We start from the raw sequence: 20,079 nt of genomic DNA on the forward strand, positions 1-20,079 counted from the left end.
TGCCTTCCAATACTGGAATATGGCGACCATGTCACCTCTGTTCTAGCCTGAACATCTCCACTCCCTTCTGCCCATTCTCATACATACAGCATGATGTCTCTGCCCATCAGTATCCTCATTCCTGGAGTGCTCTTCAGCACATCATTGTGCTTCCCAAAGTGTGGTGACCAAACCTAAACCCAATGCTCTAAGCATGGTGAGAACACGAGATAAGTTCTGCCTCTGTCACTGACTGGCTGTGTGACTGAATAAGACATGTAACCTCCCTAATTGAACTAATTTCCTTATCGATGAAATGGCGATAACATTATCAGCCCTGTCTATACAGGAGTGATATAAGCACTACATGAAGTAGTACTTTGTAAATTGTGTCTCATAAATCAAGTGTGTAAAATAAGCAAACAAACAAATAAATAAATGAGTGAATCTAAGTTAGCATAAAGCTATAATAAGCAATCGTTTTGTCTGCTCTCAAGATGGCTGCTCCCACAATTATCTTGGAAGCAAGGGGCAAAAAGAGACTCTCCAAGATGGGAGGATGAGACAATGTCCTTTGGTGGGGGAAGGAGCAGTGACAGAGACATTAGGAATCCAACTCAAAATTAGGGAGGGACAGAAGAACAAACATTGCTTAGGACACAGCAGAGAATTCATCCTGACCCACCATCTTAGCTTTCCCTTTCAGCTAATTATTCTAGCTAACACCAACTCTGCTATTTCTCTGCTTCTGAAAAATTGTGATTACCAACAGCAAACTCCAATTTCAGTGTCCTGAGGCAATGCTCTGATCGTCCCACCCTAGTTTTTGCTCTGGGGTACACAGCAAAATGACTGAAAAGGGATGAAATTTTAGGTAGAAAGTCCATAGAGATCAGCAAATAGCCGAGATGTTTTTTTTTAAGCCAATTTGTGACTTTTCTCATTATGGGTCCTTTTCTACGATGTAAGCACTAGACAAGTACCTTTTCTTCGATGTAAGAGGCATATGAGGCACCAAATTCATACAGCCAATGTATGTCAGAGGCAAGACTTGATCCCAAGTCTACATGATTCTAAGAACAAAGGCTAGCCCTTCTTAATACATATAGTTATCTAATTTTATCCTCACAAAAACTCTGACATAACTACTCTAGGCAATAGTGTATCCTTCTTTCAGATGAAGAACCTGAGGCTTACAGAGAGAGATGAGAGAGAGAAGAGGTGGGGTTGCAGAGTAAGAAATCTGAATTCAAATCTGATCTCAGACACCAATGGTATGACTCTGGGCATAATCTCTGTCTCAGTTTGCTCATCTGTTGTTTTTGTTTGGTTGTTTTCAGTCACATATGATTCTGTGTGACCTCATTTGGAGTTCTCTTGGCAAAGATCCTGGAGTGGAGTAATTTTTTTCTCCAACTCATTAGACAGATGAGAAAATTGAGGCAAGGTAGTGGCCCAGAGTCACATAACTAGTAAGTGTCTGAAGCCTATTTTGAACTCTCTGGTTGAGTGTTCTACCTACTGCAGAGCCACCTAACTGCCCCATCCCTCATCTATAAAATGGGGACAATAACAGCACCTACCTATCAGGATTGTGATGAGGATCAAAATACTTCATTATATATATATTGTTCCATATAAGTACTATGAAAAATAAACAATAAAAATTGCAAAGTTTGACCCCAAAAGAGAAAAACTCCTTTGCAGAAATAGGGGTCCAATTCTACACAGTGCCTCAGTTTTTCAATGTACCAATCAATGTGATTTCAATGTATTAAAATATATTAGTTTTGTCTATTTCTTTATTTTTAAAACAAATTTGTTGTCATATGAGATAGCTCTGGAAGGGTAAAAGATATAGGTGAGAACTGAAGTTATATAAAAATTTGAAAAATATAAGTAATAATAGCTAATGCTTATCTAGTGCTTGCTCCTCGTCAAGCATTGCGCTAAGGGCTTTACAACTTTTATCCCTTTTGACCCTCACAACAACTCTTCGAGGTAGGTGCTATTATTATCCTCATTTGAAAGATGAAAAAACTGAGGCTGACAGAGATTGGATATCAATTAAGAAATTATCTATTAAGAAGAAGGTAATGGAGCAGCTAGATGGTGCAGTGGAAGAGCCCAGCCCAGAGTCGAGAGAACCTGAGTTAAAGTCTAGCCTCAGACATTTAACACTTACTAGATGTGTGACACTGGACAAGTCAATTAATCTCAGTTGCCTCCTCCCTCTCCCCCCCAAAAAGAATATAAGGTAAATCAATAAGATTCAGAGTCATCCTGGATGACTCTGGATTCAAATCCTACAGGCTATCTGTACCAGAAGTTTGATCCTAGACCAGTCAGTTAAAAGCTTGGAGAGCTCCAGAGAAGGCTTATAAAGTGTGGCCAGTGTCATGCTCTGGAGGATGCTTTTCTCTGGGAGTTCCTGGTACTAGTGAAATCAGACTCTTGGTCCAAAACAAGACCGAGTGGCCATGGGGAAAGGGAACCGGACTGGCTGTGGCCCATTATTCTCATTCTCCTTCAAAGCTTGCTCTCCATCTAAGTCACTATACAATGGAAACGCTAGGAGATTTTCCCATACTTGGCAAAGAGAGAGGGAAAAGCCAAAAATCCCTGGCTCTCCCCCAGGGGCCCCATTTATTTTCTCTGCCTGCAAATGAGTTACTACTTTTTTCTCAAGGATTCAAGGACACTGGTCTACACGGATCCCCAGCATGGAAGAAAAGGCCTCTGGCAACTGTTCAATCCTTTCCCAACTTCAGACCTCAGCGCCCAGAGGCCTTTTGTCTTAACCGAGAAAACAAGGCTTCCTGTTTCCAATAAAAATGGTTCACTGGGGACTTCCAAAAGCTGGAAGGGATTAAGATGAATTCAAAGCACCCCCATATTATTTCTCTTGAAAAATCCAGAAAAGAAGAAAGCCTTTCCAGGAAAGATTTGCAAGGATGCTGCATTTGGAGCCAAAGAGTCAAATGGTTGGGATTCCAGTCCAGTTACTTACTTACTAGGTAATGTTGGGCAATGATAGTAACAGCTGCCATTTATCTAATCCTTTAAGTTTACAAAGCTTAACTGGAGCTTTGCTGTTCAGTTGTATCTGTCTCTGTGATCCTGTTTGGGATTTTTTTGGCAAAGATACTAGAATGGTTTCTCATTTCCTTCTTCAGCTAATTTGACAGGTGGGAAACTGAGGCAAACAGGGTTAAGTGACTTGTCCAAGGTCATGTAGCTGGTAAGTGTCTGAGGCCAAATTTGAACTCAGGAGGATGCTTTTCTGACTTCAGGTTACTGAAGTGGCACTGTGCACTATGGCACCCCTCAGGACCCTTAGCTAGAGCTAAGGTTGTTCATCATTTTTGTGCCTTTGAGAGGAAAGAAACAAGCATTTATGAAGTGCTTACTGTGTACACTTACTGTCAAACTGGTGAAGTCTACAGATGCCTTTCTCAGAATAACTTTTTTTTTTCCTGAGGCAATTGTGACTTGCCTAAAGTCACACAGCTAGGAAATGTTAAGTATCTGAGGCTAGATTTAAACTCAGGTCCTCCTGATTTCAGGGCTGGTGCTCTATTCATTGCATCACCTAGCTGCCTCTAGAATAACATCTTTAAATAATTGAAAGAAATGGTAAATTTTGGCAAGAGGTTGGTGAAAATAAAGATATATATTTCTGTAAGTATGCACATACATATATATGTATATGTATGTATATATGATATACATACATCTATGTGTATCTGTATATACATATACCCAGACACACAGGTAGATGTATATATATATATATATATATATATATATATATACAATATATATATACACACACACACACAATACATGCATGTAGATGTGCATATGCATATATGTATACATACACATCTGTATGTATATTCTCTGACACTAAATTCAGTTCTCTTTCCACTGCATCATTTTCTATTTAAGCCAGCTAAATGTGATCAACATTTATTGAGTGCCTACTGTATACAGAGTCTGTTCTACAGGTTGACTACCCAAGATATTCACAAGTTGGCAAGTACCCCTCTAGGTCCCAAATATAGGACTGAATGAATACAATGAACACGGCTTCACATTGGGTTTGAGGGCGAGCCACCTGACCCTTTTGATCATGGGCTGCCATCAGTCTTATTGAATGGCCATCATTCGATAATAATGAATCATCAATCACCAACTTTAGTGAATGTATTCATAATAATGAAGAAATGAATGAAAATGCTTGCATTAATTGTTTATTTCATACCAAACACTTTTCTAACTACTAGAGCTGGAAATAGAAGAAAGAGAAATGATCATTATTCTTAAGAAGTCCACTTGGTAATGGGGAGACTGCACATATGAAGTCCCAGGGAATCCTTCTTGTTCTTGCTTTGCTGTCCTAGTGGGAACTTTGGCCAAATTTTACTGAATTCAATGGAAAATGGTATAGTGGGAGAGGAGTACAGAGCTGGGAGGCAGAAATCATACAGAGAAATCCTGTCTTCCTCACTTACTTTGGACAAATAACCTCCTTTTAGTTTCCTTATCTGTAAAATAAACAAGTTAGAGTAGATTATTTCTAATGCCCCTTTCAGCCCTGAATCCTTCCACTTTTCCTGGTCTTTAGGTCCCTCAATAGTAAAATGATCTTTTGTGTCCTGGACCCCTTTGGTCCAGAATCTGGAAAAGTCTACAGATCCCTTCTGGGAATAATGTTTTTAAGTAGATAAAAATATAATGCATACAATTACAAAGGAAACCAAGTATATAGAAATAAAATTAATTTTTCCCATTCAAATTTATAGATCCCTGAATATATCCCTGGGGGGTTCTATGAACCCTAATTTAAGAACTCCTGGACTAGTTGTTCATAGACTCTTAGAGCTGGAAAAGATCTTTCAGATCATTCAGTCTGTTTTCCACTTTTTTAAAGATATCCACACAGACACATGTGTATGTATGTCTTGCTGAAGCAAGACTTGTTTAAGGTCACACAGGCAACGGTGCTGGGACTTAAAACTCAGCTCATCAAGAACAGAATTCAAAGTTCTCTCTACTACACCATACAATTGCTCCTAAGAAGTCCCCCGATTTGGAAGTTTTCTGCCTCTCTCATAAGATGTCCTTCTTGATTATGCTGTATAAACTTTGTTTTTATATGTAGTGTCTCTCACACCCATATTTCCTCCACCCTCCACCTTAGAGCCTGTTTTTCGCCTTCCTTTTCATCCCCAGTGCGTAACACAGCATCTGGGGCATAGTAGGTGTTTAATAAATGCTTGTTGACTGAATGAAATGAGGGTTGAGGTGGTAGTCAGAGCACAATGGCCCAGGGGCCAAAGGTTGCATGCCGGATGGAGTTGGACTGAATCCAGTGGCTCCTGTAACCCTGTGGAGATCTAGAGTATCTCACCTGCCTGAAACTCAAGCACCTCTCTTGGGTCAGGTGGCCAGCCTATCTCCTCTCTACCCAGCAGGTTCCCTGGGAAATTTCCACTGGGGAAAGTCTGTGGGGCCCGCCAGGCTTATTGAGGACCATGGTTGTCTTCACCTTGCGCCCGCTGCTATGCCAACGGAAAGCTGATTCTGATCTTGCCTCCCAAACCCTTTCCCCCTAGCTTGTCTCTCTGTTCAGGGAAGCTCTCCTCTCTCTGGCCGGCCTCCCTCCAGATCCCCACAATCCAGCTGTGATTTCCACAATGGCCTTCCGTCCCCTTCCTTTCTATACCCCTTTGCCTCATCTCAGAAGGACGAGTGCTCCTGTTATAGATGGGAAATGTGAAGGTCCAAGAGGGCACAATAAGGACACCTATTCTACAGGGTTGTTATTAGACAACATGTAAAGCACCTTGCAAACCCAAAATACAACATATGCAGGCTAGCTGTCATTATTACTGTTGCCCCAGTGTTATATGGATAGGGGTCAGTGTACATTTAATATAGATCCTGCCTCCCTGGTGCTTACAGTCCCCAGCATGAGGCAGGGGAAGGGAGGAGAGCAGCTTTGCCAACCAATTCAATTCAAGAAACATTTACTAAGCAAACATTGTGTCCCCCGTTGAGAAGAAAGTTAAAATGACTCCCTGCCCTCAGGAAGCTTATACAATACTGGAAAAATACAATATATCACATCAATGTATCAGTTAAGACAACATACTTCAAGGAGAAAGAGAATATTGTGGGGGATGAGAAAAGGAAGGGGGTAGGGGGAAAGTCAGGGAAGACTCCCCAGGGAGAGGAGACAGTCACAAAGATGGAGAGTTTCATGCAGACACACTGGATTGTGATACCTGTCTGCTCTGTGGGACTTGGAGTTCCCAGTTTGGAACACTAATGCATAATGTTGGTGGAGTTGTGAACTGATCCAACCATTCTGGAGAACAGTTTGGAACTATGCCCAAAGGGTATCAAACTGAGCATCCCTTTTGACCCAGCAGTATTTCTACTGGGCTTATATACCAGAGATCTTAAAGGAGGGAAAAGGACCCACAAGTGTGAATATGTGTATAGCAGCCCTTTTTTGCAGTGGCAAGGAACTGGAAATTGAGTAGATGCCCATCAGTTAGAGAATGGCTGAATAAGTTATGGTGTATAAACGTGATGGAATATTATTGTTCTGTAAGAAACGATCAGCAGGATGATTTCAGAGAGGCTGGGAGAGATTTATATGAACTGATACTGAATGAAGTGAGTAGAACCAAGAGAACGTTGTCCACAGCAACAACAATTTTATGTGATGACCAACTGTGGTGGATATGGCTCTTTTTAACAATGAAGTGATTCAAGGCAATTTCAATAGACTTGTGATAGAGCCATTTTCATCCAGAGAGAGGACTGTGGGAACTAAATATTTTCACCTTTTTTTTGATGATGTTTGTTTTTTTTTTTCCCTCTTTCTCGTGTTTTGCTTTGTTTTCCCCTTTTGATCTGATTTTTCTTGTGTAACATGATAAATATGGAAATAATGTTAGAAGCATTGCACATGTTTATAATGACTTGCTTGCTATTTAGGGGAGGGAGCAAGAGGAGAGAGGGAAAAAAATTACTTGCAAAAGTAATGTTAAAAGTTATCTTTGCCTGTATTTAGAAAAATTTTAAAGTTATTATTTTTTAAAGAGTTCCCAGTTCACTGGGGAGCTCCACCCTTCTGGGCCCATGAGATTCTGTACCATAACATTATCCTGTGACAACTGGCCCTAGTCATACTTTGAGGTGACAGGATTCTATGATTATTACTGGCAAGCTGAAAGGGGTCTTAGAGGTCAAGTCACTCAGCCAGTAAGGAAATGAGCTGGCATTCCAATTCAGGCCATCTGATTTCCCAATCCACTGAACCTCCAAGAAGCATCAGAGACATTTCCAGATATTTTCATTCCCATAACCACACCTCTACTTTGCAAACAGAGAAACTGAGGAATAAATAATGACTTTATTCAAAAAAGAGCAATGATGTTTGATTCAATCCTAGAGTTTCATCAATGTGGGAAATTTTTGGTCAAGATGTAGATGATTTCACTGCTGTGGGGGAATTCCCCATGCAGAAACTTCCTTATTTTAGATTCATGTCTGTGATTCCTCTGTGCTTAGTGTATTGGAGAGTTTCTCGGGGCATCGAGAGGGTAAAGGACAGTTAGCAATTGTTAGATCAGTGGTGGGGAAGCTTTTTTCTGCTGAGGGCCACTTGGATATTTATAACACCATTTGAAGACTATACACAATTATCAAACTGAAACTGAAATGAAAACTCAAGTACTGGGAGGTTGCTGTACCTAGTTTTCAGCTCATCAACACCTGCGGTTGCCTTGGTCAGGGCCAGATGAAATGGTTCTGTGGGTCTCATATGGCCTGTGGGCCGGACATTCCCCTTTCCTGTATTAGAGGCAGGTCTTGAACCCATCTTCCAGATTCCAAGGTTGTATTCTATCTATGATGCTTCAAGACATGATAATAACAGTCATGGCTTTCTTGCTAGTTGACTAATAGATGCCTCAAATATTCATAATTTCCAAACTCCTTGAAATGATAAGCTTTCAAAATGTAGAATCCTAGGGGCAGCTATGTGGCAATAGTGGATACAAGAGTCAGAAAAACTTATCCTCCAGAGTTCAAATGTGGCTTCAGACACTTAGTAGTTCAGTCCTTAGTAGAAGGGAGAGTCACTTAACCCTGTTCACCTCAGTTTCCTCATCTGTTAAATGATCTGAAGAAGGAAATGGCAGATCACTCTGGTATCTCTGCCGAGAAGGCCCCGTGGGGTCATGAAGAATCAAACATGACTGAACAACAACAAAATAAAGAAGACTTAGCATACAGTAAGTGCTTAATAAATGCTAGTTGATTGACTAATTCAATAGAAAGAAGATAGAATTTGGAAGCAAATAACTTGTATTTGAATCCTGGCTCTACTATTCAGTGACTTTACCTTGTCTTTGTCTTTCCTCATGTACAAAATGAGAGAGTTGGTCTAGATCCGAGGTATCATTTTGAGTGCTGTCCCAATCAGATTTACATGTAATTGGTAAATATTTAATAATTAATAATGAGATAGTATTTGTTTAGAATAATAACTATTAAATAATTAAATAAATTAAAATTTTAATAAATAAAAAACAGAATATAGATGATAATATGTGGTTTTCTAAGTCACTTAGAAGTCCCTAGAGATCCTTTTGTAGGGTTTGGGGGCCTGTTTCTAATTGAGTTTGACACTGCTGCTCTAGGTGACTTCTAAGGCTGTCTCAGTTGTGTCCGACTCTGCATGACCCCATTTGGGGTTTTCTTGGCAGATATTTGAGGCGTTGGCCATTGCCTTTTTCAGCTCACATAACAGATGAGGAGACTGAGGCAAACAGGGTGAGATGACTTTTCCAGGATCTGAGGTCAGGTTTGAACTCGCCAAGAGAGCTTTCTGACTCCAAGGCCAGAACTCTGGCGCTCCCTTGTGGTCCTGGCTTCTAAAGTACCGGCTCTATAGAATCCCAACACCTGAGCTTACTTTTGCACCTAGTTTTCAGCTCATCATGGCCTGTGGTTGCCTTGTCAGGGCCAGATCAAATGATTCTGTGGGCCTCACATGGCCTGTGGGCCCCACGTCCCCCACTTCTTGTTAGAGGCAGGTCTTGAACCCCATCTTCCAACTCAAAGACAGATTCTGTCTATGATGCTGCAAGACCTAATGATAGCAGCTCCTTGAGCCCAGTCTGGGGCTCCAGGGCTGGATATGGGTTCCATAATCTGTGCTGATGATGGATCCCCTGGATTAATGGGGCAGACCCCAGAACCTCACCTGCCCCAGGGCCCCTCCAAACCCTAACTAATTAATGCAAACTAAGCTCATCTCCGGGAGAGGGGACCTGCTCCACCTGCGGAGGCCCCTGAAGTTCCGGAGGCTGCGCAAACAGTGTTGATCACACCGGGGGCTCCAGTGTGGGGCAGTGGATGGAGAGCTGGACTTGGGGGCCAAGAGCCAGGCTCAGACTCTGACCCTCCCTAACTGGCCCGACTGTGGTAAGGTCAGCCCTCTAGAAGCTCACGCTTCCTGACGTGGCTGCGCTAAGCTTCCAGCTCTAAAATGGGGGCTTCTTGAGTTTCTTCCCATTGCAGAGATCCAGGAGTCTGCCTCAGGGATGGAAGCTTTCCAAGCTTTGTCGCCATCTAGTGGAGAAATCGAGTCCCGGCCCCTGGGCTCTCGGGGAAAGAGTCCGTGCCCAGAAGCCGGGGCTGGCCGAAAACCGAAACTCTGCGTCCGGCCCGGACCTGGAAACCGAAACCTCGCCCCTCCCCCTCCCGCGGACGCCTCGCCCGCCGGCCTCTCCCCGTCCCACATCCTGGAGGGAAGGCTGGGGCGGGAATCGGGGAAGGGAGGGAGACCAGGGCAGCCTGGGAACTGTAGCCCGCATCAGGACGGACGGAATCCCACCCCGGCCTGAGCCCCAGACGCCCAGCTGTCAACTGCAGGCGTGACTCGGTTTCCTGACAAGTTCTAGCTCACATTCTTTCTTCTAAGATCCCTCTTAGATGGCACAGGCCATGTTCCAAGCCCTCTCCCAGCTCTGACATCCCGCGTCCCGAAGTTTGTCCCAGCTCTGACATCCCGCGTTCTGAGTCCATCCCAGCTCTGACATCCCGCGTTCTGAGTCCATCCCAGCTCTGACATCCCGCGTCCCGAAGTTTGTCCCAGCTCTGACATCCCGCGTTCTGAGTCCATCCCAGCTCTGACATCCCGCGTTCTGAGTCCATCCCAGCTCTGACATCCCGCGTTCTGAGTCCATCCCAGCTCTGACATCCCGCGTTCTGAGTCCATCCCAGCTCTGACATCCCGCGTCCCGAAGTTTGTCCCAGCTCTGACATCCCGCGTTCCGAGTCCATCTCAGCTCTGACATCCCGCGTTCTGAGTCCATCCAGCTCTGACATCCAGCGTTCTGGTCCATCCAGCTCTGACATCCAGCGTTCTGAGTCCATCCAGCTCTGACATCCTGCGTTCTGAGTCCATCCAGCTCTGACATCCCGCGTCCCGAAGTTTGTCCCAGCTCTGACATCCCGCGTTCTGAGTCCATCCCAGCTCTGACCTCCCGCGTTCTGAGTCCATCCCAGCTCTGACACCGCGTCCCGGAGTTTGTCCCAGCTCTGACATCCCGCGTTCTGAGTCCATCCCAGCTCTGACATCCCGCGTTCTGAGTCCATCCCAGCTCTGACATCCCGCGTTCTGAGTCCATCCCAGCTCTGACATTCCGCGTTCTGAGTCCATCCCAGCTCTGACATCCCGCGTCCCGAAGTTTGTCCCAGCTCTGACATCCCGCGTTCTGAGTCCATCTCAGCTCTGACATCCCGCGTTCTAAGATCAGTTCCAATTCTGACATTCCCAAGTTCCAGAATCCATCCCAGCTCTGACATTCCCATCTTCTAAGGTCAGTCCCAGTTCTGACATTCCTGTGTTCTAGAGTCCATCCCAGCTCCAAAATTTCATGTTCTAAGGTCTCTCCCAATTCCGAGATTTTTGTGTACTCACTCCCCTGGCAATGAGGACTGAATTTTAGAGAGTATATCTCAACACAGGTATTTCCCAGGTCTCCCTCAGTGCCTCAGGGTACTCTCACACTGGCACTATTGCCCCAGATTGGGAAAGGACCCCCAGCCTTCCAGGCCTGGGGCAACATTGTATCTTCACCACCAAAGGTCCCAGAACTGCCTTCATCATTCTGCACGCTCACCTCCTGGAACAGCCTCTATCTGCTCTGGCTTTGTGTGCTCACCCTGACATAAATGAAGGGTTGGGGGGGGGGGGTCACTCTACATCTGGTTCCTCCAGACCTTCTGCTTCTCTTCTTTCTGAAGTACAAATGACCCCTCTTACCCAGCACTGTGAAGAAGTGTCCCATTGGGGCTGGTCCTCCAACTGTGATGTTCTTCAGCTTTGTGATCTTGAGCAAATCATTCGTCCACTCTGAGGTTCCATTTATCTATTGTCAAATGAGGATAATACTCAGAGGGGCCTGAGGTAGAACAGACAAGTGATTTACTCACTGTCATCTCACACGGATATGTCAGAACTGAGACTCCACCTCAGAGGAAACAGGAGAAGCCGAGTATGGAGCTGGAGGCTTTGAGTTGGAATCCTGGCTCAACCAATCACCGGATGACTTTTGGTTTCTCTGTGCCTCAATTTCCTCATCTGTAAAATGAGGGGATTGGACCAATGACCTGCAAGGTTACTTCCAACTCTAAATCTATGCTCCTATGCCATCTCTAGGATTTTTCTCTTTTTTGTAGTTTCTGGGATTCTTCTCAGAATTTAAACAGTGAAATATATAGGATTATAATGAGATCCAATGATGGTAATATATAACTACCAAGATATCTATCTATTTTCTATTCAGTGAGTTTCATTTTACTGAAATACCAAGAAAACTATTAGAAGCCATAGACATATAAAAAGATGGCTTTTCAGCAAAGACATTAGAATACAGGTCCATAATTGAGGCTCCATTGTTTTTATAAAGGGTCCTTTTTTTAAGTATTTCATTTTTCTCCTCAGCTACATGTCAAGAAAATTTTAGCATTAATTTTTACAAGATTTGGAATGCCAAATTTTCCCCTTCCCTTTCTCTCCTGTCCCCATCTGAAGATGGTAGATAATTTGATATAGTTTATACCTGGGGACACATCATATAAAACATACTTTCACATCAGTCACAATTATCAAGATTTTAAAAGCAAACAAGTTTATAGGGCCTCCAGTTAAGGACCCCAACCTATGATCTCTGGCCTGAACATTTAGCAATGTTCCTTTCCCACGAGGCATCCATGCTAACTTATTCCCAGTGCTGCTAGATAGAAAGCACTTTGTGAATTGTAGAGACCATAAGAAGTCAGGAATATATATTTAAAAAAATAATAGCTTTTTATTTTCAAAATATATGCAAAGATAGTTTTCATTATTCACTCTTGTATTCCAAATTTTTCTTCCCTCCACACTCCCAGACAGCAAGTATTCCAATATATGTTAAACATGTACAATTCTTCTATAATATTTCCACATTTATCACGCTGAACAAGAAAAATCAGATCAAGAAGGGAAAAAATGAGAGAGAAAACAAAAAGCAAGCAAACAACAATAAAGGTGAAATGACATTGTGATTCACATTTAGTCCTTATAGTCCTTTCCTTGGATGCAGATGGCTCTCTCCATCATAAGTTATAGGAATTAGCCTGAATCAACTGCTGGAAAGAGCCACATCCATCAGAATTGGTCATTGTAGAGTCTTCTTGTTACTGTATACAATGTTCTCTCCTGGTTCTGCTCACTTCACTTAGCATCAAGTTTAGATAAGTCGCTCCAGGCCTCTCTGAAATCATCCTGCTGATTCTTATAGAACAATAATATTTCACAATATTCATATACCATAATTTATTCAGGCATTCCCCAAATGATGAACAGTTTCTAATTCCTTGCCATTACAAAAAGGACTGCCACAAACATTCTTGCACATACAGGTACCTTTCTCTTCTTTGAGATCTCTTTGGAATACAGACCTAGTAGAAGCACTGCTGGATCAAAGGGTATGCACAATATGATAGCCCTTTGGGCATATTTTCCAAATTGCTCAGTTTACAACTCCACCAACAATGTATCAGTGTCCCAGTTTTCCCACATCCCCTCCAATACTTATCATTATCTTTTCCTGTCATCTTAGCCAACATGAGATGTGTGTAGTGGTATGTCAGTATTGTCTTGCAAAAAATATGAGTTATTATTATCAAGACTAGGCTAGAATTTTTAAAAAGGGACTTTTGATTAGAAGTTATGGGGAAAACCAAAGTCAACTTCCAGAAAAAGAAATTGCCAACCTTCCATTACAGAGGATAGATTCCTTACATTTGGGATTTATTTTTGTTTATATTTCTCTGTATACCTCACTATACCTTACCTTGAAGACAGGGACTGTTTTTTACCTTTCTTTGTGGCCCTAGGGTTTAGCACAATACCTGGGGCATAGGAAGTGCTCAATAAATTCTTATTGGATTCAGACTATTCAAATTCAAACTCAGACACTTATTACTTTGGGCAAGTCACTTCACCTTGTCTGCCTCAGTTTCTTCATCTCTAAAATGATCTGGAGAAGGAAATAGCCAATCACTCCAGGATCTATGCCAAGAAAACCACAAATGGGCATGGAGAGTTGGACATGACTCAACAATAACAACAACGTGTTACATGGTGAATAGAACTCTGGACTTGCCAGTCAAGAAGACAAGGTTCATATCCTATTTTAAAGGCTTAACTGAAGGCAGCCTTGGACCTCAGTTTCCTCATCTGTAAAATGAGTGAGGGGGACTAGATGGCCTCCAAAGCCATCTATGTGTAATTGAACCCAGACCAGTTGCTAGCACAGCAAGTTTAGACATCTATGTTGTTCTGATGCCCAGTGAAGAAGGGCCTTCAAATTGGAAAGAACTGAGGTTTTAGCCTGGAGAAGAAGAGACTGAGGAGGAGTATCATTTCTCTCTCTAAAGTGTACAAAGCCTCCGCCCAGAGAGAGAACTGTGGGAACTGAGTGTGGACCCCCACAACATAGCATTCTCACTCTCATGGTTGTTATTTGCTTGCATTTTGTTTTCTTTCTCGGTTTTTCTTTTTCTTCCTTCTTGATCTGATTTTTCTTGTGCAGCAAGATAACTCTATAAATATATTGGATTTAAAATGTACTTTCACATATTTAACATGTATTGGTCTACCTCTCAGTGAGGGGAGGGGGTGGGGGGAAGGAGGGGAAAATTTGAAACAAAAGATTTTGCAAGGGTCAATGTTGAAAAAATGACCCATGTATATGTTTTGTAAATAAAAAGCTTTAATAAAAAAATAAATAACGTGTACAAAGAACTATCAGGGGGTGAAACTTGGTCGGAGCTTAGAGGGCAATGAGGGGAAGGTGCAAGGGCTCAAAGGAGACTGGTTTTGGGGGAGAACCTGCCCTTAAGCTAAACAGGCTTCCCCGAGAGGGGAAGGACTTCCCTCCTTGGACATTTCCAAGAAGTACGGGCTGGACAGCCATTGTGATAAGGGAGAAACTTCTGGCTTGGGCTGGACTAGGTGGGCCATCAAGTTCTCTCCATCTCTCACATTATGGGATTCTGAAACACCAAGACCTTCCAGGACTGAGTAAAATCATGGCAATCCTTGGGATAGAAGGAGGAGACAGTAGCTGATCCCATGAATTTCTGTGGAAGGGAAATCCTCCCTACCAATGCAGGAAGAGAGGTTCTTACCCCAACAGTCATGGACTAGTTTTTTAATTTTTAAAAATATTTGGATGGTTGTATTTTAATATATTCATTATATTTATATCCATAATTAATGTTAATAGATTTTATTTTATCCATTTAAGGATATTATTTTGAGAAGGGGTACGGAGGCTTTGTCAGCTTGCTAAGGGGGGTGGGGGGGACCATAACACACAAAACAGTAAAAAATTAATAGCTCTAACTCCACTGCTTGGGATACCCAGAGAGCTGTTAGAGCTGGCGCTTGTTGGCCAAGCCAGCTCTGTCTCCCAGTGCCGCGAGGCCTTGATAGTGATAATAATTCCCTTGTCTATACTGCTTTGAGGTTCTCTGAGTTTCTCCCAAACCCTAGCCCTATGAGAGAAATAAAATGTCCGGCCTAAGTGAAGGAACAGCTTGAGAGGAGAGGCGAGGAGGCTGCTGGGAGGGCTGACCCAGAATATGATGTTTGGAGACACAACAAACACTCCCTCTCTTCCCCGGGAGCCTCCTCGGCCCCAGCTGGGAGGTCAGGAACCAGCTGTTTCCACAGATGCTCCCCCAGCATGGTTAGGAGGCCCAAGCTGACCTCCCACAAGGGGTGGGGGAGGGTGACTTGGAAGACCTTCCTGGGTCTAAAAGGTCTCTGGGGAGAATAACAAACTGGGGGGACTTTTGGGAGGGCTTCCTCAATCCAAAATCCAAATCCAAGTCTACCTTCCCTCTCCTGGTGAAGATTGTAGCCCACCTCCAACTGCCCTGATATGGGAAAAAAAAGTTGCCCTCTCTGTGACCCACATGTGGTCTCTCAGAACTTGGGCAGTCCCAAAGAGGCAGGACCTTCCAGAGCATGTGCTCCCCTGGCCTGGCTGTGAGGACCCTTTCAGGGGCCCCTCAGGTCACTATGAACTACCAGGGGAAGTTAAAAAGGACCCTTGTCTCCAGCAGCTCCCGCCCCATGAGCAAGACAGCCAAAGGCCCTTCTGGAGCTGAGCCCGTGGCGACCTGTCCAGCTGCCCTGGACCTTTGGGGCCCAACCAGCCTCTCCCTCTCCTGCCCTCCATTCCTCCACAGCTGCAGGCCAGACTGCTCCCAGGGGACTTCCCCCAGGCCATGAGCTCGGCAAGCCCCAAACAAAACGCCTTATCTTCCCTCCCCTGCCCACCCCCTTCAGGAATCCCCTGTTCCTATAAATGAGCCACGTGACTTCACACCCCCTCCCCCTCGCCCTGTCCAATCAGCTGCCAAGCCTTGACCCCCTTCCTCTACAACATCTCTTGCCTCCTTTTCTCTTCCTAATCCCAGCCCTCCTCACTTCTTGCCCAGACTCTCATATAACCCCCAAATTGGCTCCCCAGCTTCTAGTCTTTGCCTCCCCAAGCCATCTTCTTCATGACCACTAAATTGATCCAAACCCCAGCATTTATTAAGCACCTACTGCATGCAAAACATTTCTCTAGGTGCCCTGAGAATGAAGGACAAAAGAAGGTCCAAACCTCCCTTGGAGGCTGAACATCTGTGGACTAATCACTGATTCTCTTTTGGATTTTATTCTTCTTTAGTGGGATAAAAGGATTAGGTTAAATAAATGATCTTCATAGTCCCCTCCAGAGGATGGGGGAGTCGATGGGTAGATTTCAGGGGGTTGGTAAACTGGGAAAAAAAAAACAACACTATATTTCACTCACCTCCAACAGAAATTTATCATGGCCTCACAAGCCCCAAGCCAGGGAACAGTCCTCTGCTTGGTCCCGCAGAGACTGGTCCAGATGGGCTGCTCCGCCCTGGAGTCGCCTTCCCACTGGCCCTCCTGCTAGTCTGGGCCGCCAGCACCCATGGGAGGGATGATCTCTCAAGCCAAACAAGTGGCTCTCTGAGGGAAGCAGATCCCAAGCCAACAGGGGTCACTTTAGCCTCTGAGCTTCAAGCAGTCCTGATGGCCAATCACGCGGCTCTCAGGGCTGATGGGAGGGCCAGAGAGAGAGATGAATAAATGGATGAATGAATGAATACATGAATATACACACATTTACATAAGCATGCACAGATATACATACACACATAAATATAAATATGTATACACACATATGAACAAATAAATAAAGTTGGAAGGGTCCTTAATGAGTTATGGAATCACAGAATATCGGAACCAGAAAGGACTTCAGAAGCTTATAACTGGGTCAAATAATCTTACAGAGGAACGCTGATAATGATGGTGATGATAACTAGGATTTGGAAAGTGCTTTCTCAATATGCCCCCCATGGGGGGGGTGATGATCCCCACTTTGGAGATACAGAGGCAGAGGTGGGGGGACGTGCCTTGCCCAACATCACACCACTGGTAAGTATCGGAGGCTGGCTTTGCATTCAGGTTTCCCAGCTCCTTGTCCAGTGTTCTAACCCCTGCACCGTCTAGCAGAGAGAGAAGGGACTGACCCAACATCCCACAGGAAGTAAGCAGAAGAGTCGGGATTTGAATTTGTACCCGCTGACTCAGTTGTTCAATGCCTTTTCCTGTGGTTATGTCAGGATGACTTCTGGGAAGAGATCTCCATTAGTCACCTGATCCCAGGATCCTTGACCTTTCATGGGACCTTTGGGCGGCATTTGGGAAAGCTGATAGCCTCCTTCTCGGAAGAATGTTTTTCAATAATTGAGAGCAGTGACAAATTTGTTGGAAGTTAGTAAAATAGAGAATGTTTTTTTCCTTTGCATTTACCAACCCCCTGAGACCTATCTATAGACCCCCCAACCTTTGGATAAGCGCCCCTTTTCTGGTCCAAACCTCTCAATTTATAGATGGGAAAGCCGAGCCCATGGTGGGGCAACTTGGTCCAGATCACCCCATAAAGCGGGGGTGGAGCTGGGACCAACAGGGTGGAAAGATGCTGAATCAGGCTCAGAGGATGTGGGGTGCAACCCAGATTGCCACTGACTATCCGTGTGACTGTGAGCAAGCCTACTTGTGTGGTCTCAGTTTCCACATCTGTAAAATGGGGAGGCTGGATGACTAGGTGGTCACTCTAAAATTCTTCCCAGTTCTGGGGCTGTGAAGGAACTCACCTGACTGGCACTGAGGTTCCATAGCTACATGTGAACCCTTTCTGGTCTTTTTTTCCAGACAATCCAGCAAGGTGAGGGCAGGGTCAGTGCTTGGGAGACTGATGGCGTTCCGTACAAGCCGCCTCAGCAGGTTCTCAGCCCTCCTCCTCCCCCTGAAAGCTGGAAAGCTTCTCCGGGGCCCCCTCCCTGTCCCTGACCGAGGCCACTTGCTGAGTGCTTGGAGCCCCCTGCAGACCCACATTGCACAAACACAGTAGGGTGAGTCAGTTTTGTTGGTATAACAATCACAAAGTGTCCCTACCACAAAGTGTGCTAGAGGGACTGGGCAAGGGGGAGGATCCCCCCTCTGGTAGCCAGATCAGACTTCTGTTCTCATGGCTGCTGGTGCCCCTGGGCGGTCCCCGGAGCCAGGACTGATGGCTTCCCAGTGCCAGGCCCGAGGCTGGCCACCTTGGGCTCCCAGGAGCCACCATCCCGAGAAAGCAAAACGAGCCAACCCAAGAAACTGTGAGGTTCAATGGCTGCTGACTGGGCAGCGCATCTAATGAGATCCTTCAAGCCCTGCAGATGTCCTCAGGCTTAAGGAAATAAAGTGGTCCTGAAATGTGGGCTGCAAGGGACTGTGCAGGGCACTGAGTCCTACCAGTACCATAAAAGCTACCATCTCTGCCATGTTTGTTTCCTGCTGTCAATCAGTTCATTGATCACCTACTATGCTCCAGGTACTGTGCCAAGTACTTGGTGGGGGGGGTACAAAAAGAGGTAAAAGGTGACAGTTCCTGCCTTCCTCAGAACTTAAAATCTAGTGGGTATAAAAGCACTCCATGACTTCTCCTAGTTGCTAGCATCCTCCTGTTCTTCTCCCCCATCTTCCACCACCCCATTACTTTCTTTGGGTGTGTGTGTATGTGTGTGTATTGTGTGTGTATATGGGGTGTGTGTGTATGAATATGTACATGCTGTCTCCTCCACAAGAAGCCTCCAAAGGACAGGGACTATTTAATCTTAGTTCCTGTCTCCAGCTTGTACCTGATACATAGTAGGTCGGTACTTGCTAAATGTTCGGTGATGGATGGAACATCTCTGCTAAGTGCTAATTTTGTTTAAAGAACGGTTCTGAGGGAATCCACCATCCCCCAAGGGGACCTAGTCCACTTTTGGATGACTCAAATGACTGGAAAGGGCTCAGCACCATGGCTGGCACACAGTTGGTAGTTAATAAATGTTTATTGATTGGGAAGTCTCCTCCGATACTTCAGTGGCTGAGGCAGAATTTGAATTCAGATCTTCTGCTTCTGGGTCTGGGGTTCTAGCCATTGAGATTCTTTAACTCTAGAACCAGTCTCTTTCCTCTGTCCTCTGCTCAGAAACAAGTTCCATCTAAGTCCCAGTTAGTGCGCACAGCGAGTCCCGAGAGGGGTCCTATGCATTCTAACTCAGGCCGTGGGAATTATAATTATCTGAAATGTCTGGCGCAGTTCTGCAGGGAAAATTTGAACCGTGGGGCGCTTCGTGAGTTGTATTCAGTTACTTTCTATTTTGCCTAAACGTTCTTGGGCGGTGAGTGCCCAGCTCAGTTTCTTCTACTTTATGAAGAAGCCCAAGAGCTCTCAATTCTGTTACACCTGGACAGGTAACAGGTGACCCCGCCCTCCCAAACACACCTTTTCTGTTTTCAGACACATCCCCGGGAATTAAGTCAACAGTGCCCCCTCCTGGGCTCTCTGCTCACCACCTCTCCTCCCTTGCCGAGCTTCATCAGCTGGTTATTATCCATCCATAAATAGGGCAGGTTTTCTCTTTTTCCCTTACCCTGATCTCCAAAATCAACCCGCAGTTCCCCTTTGGCTGGTTAGAAGCCTTAGCCCTGTACCTCAGCACAGAATAGGATACTATTAGTCTAGACTGGGCTCTCCCACCAGGGCCACCAGCTCTGGCCGGTTCTACCATATCGGAATTGCTTTGGCTAACAAGCCTGTAGTTGGGGGGGGGGGGGGGGGGGGGGGGGGAAGAGGGAGGGGACGGGCACTGAGGTCCATCCCAGAACCCCAATCTCTAAGGGATGAAATTTCAGTCCGAGGTGACCCATGGCTAAGCAGCCCTCTGGGAAGGACTACCAGGAAATTATAATAATATAGAAGCCATTTACAAATGACAGAATATCAGCTAATCTTAGTCTTTCTAAACAGTTATTTGCTTATTTATTTATTATGTTTCCTTTTTATTCACTCATTCATTTAATTATTAATTATATTTTCTTGGGCAGATATTCTA

The sequence above is a fragment of the Sarcophilus harrisii genome, chromosome 2 (assembly GCF_902635505.1).
Source record: "Sarcophilus harrisii chromosome 2, mSarHar1.11, whole genome shotgun sequence".
Lineage (NCBI taxonomy): Eukaryota > Metazoa > Chordata > Mammalia > Dasyuromorphia > Dasyuridae > Sarcophilus > Sarcophilus harrisii.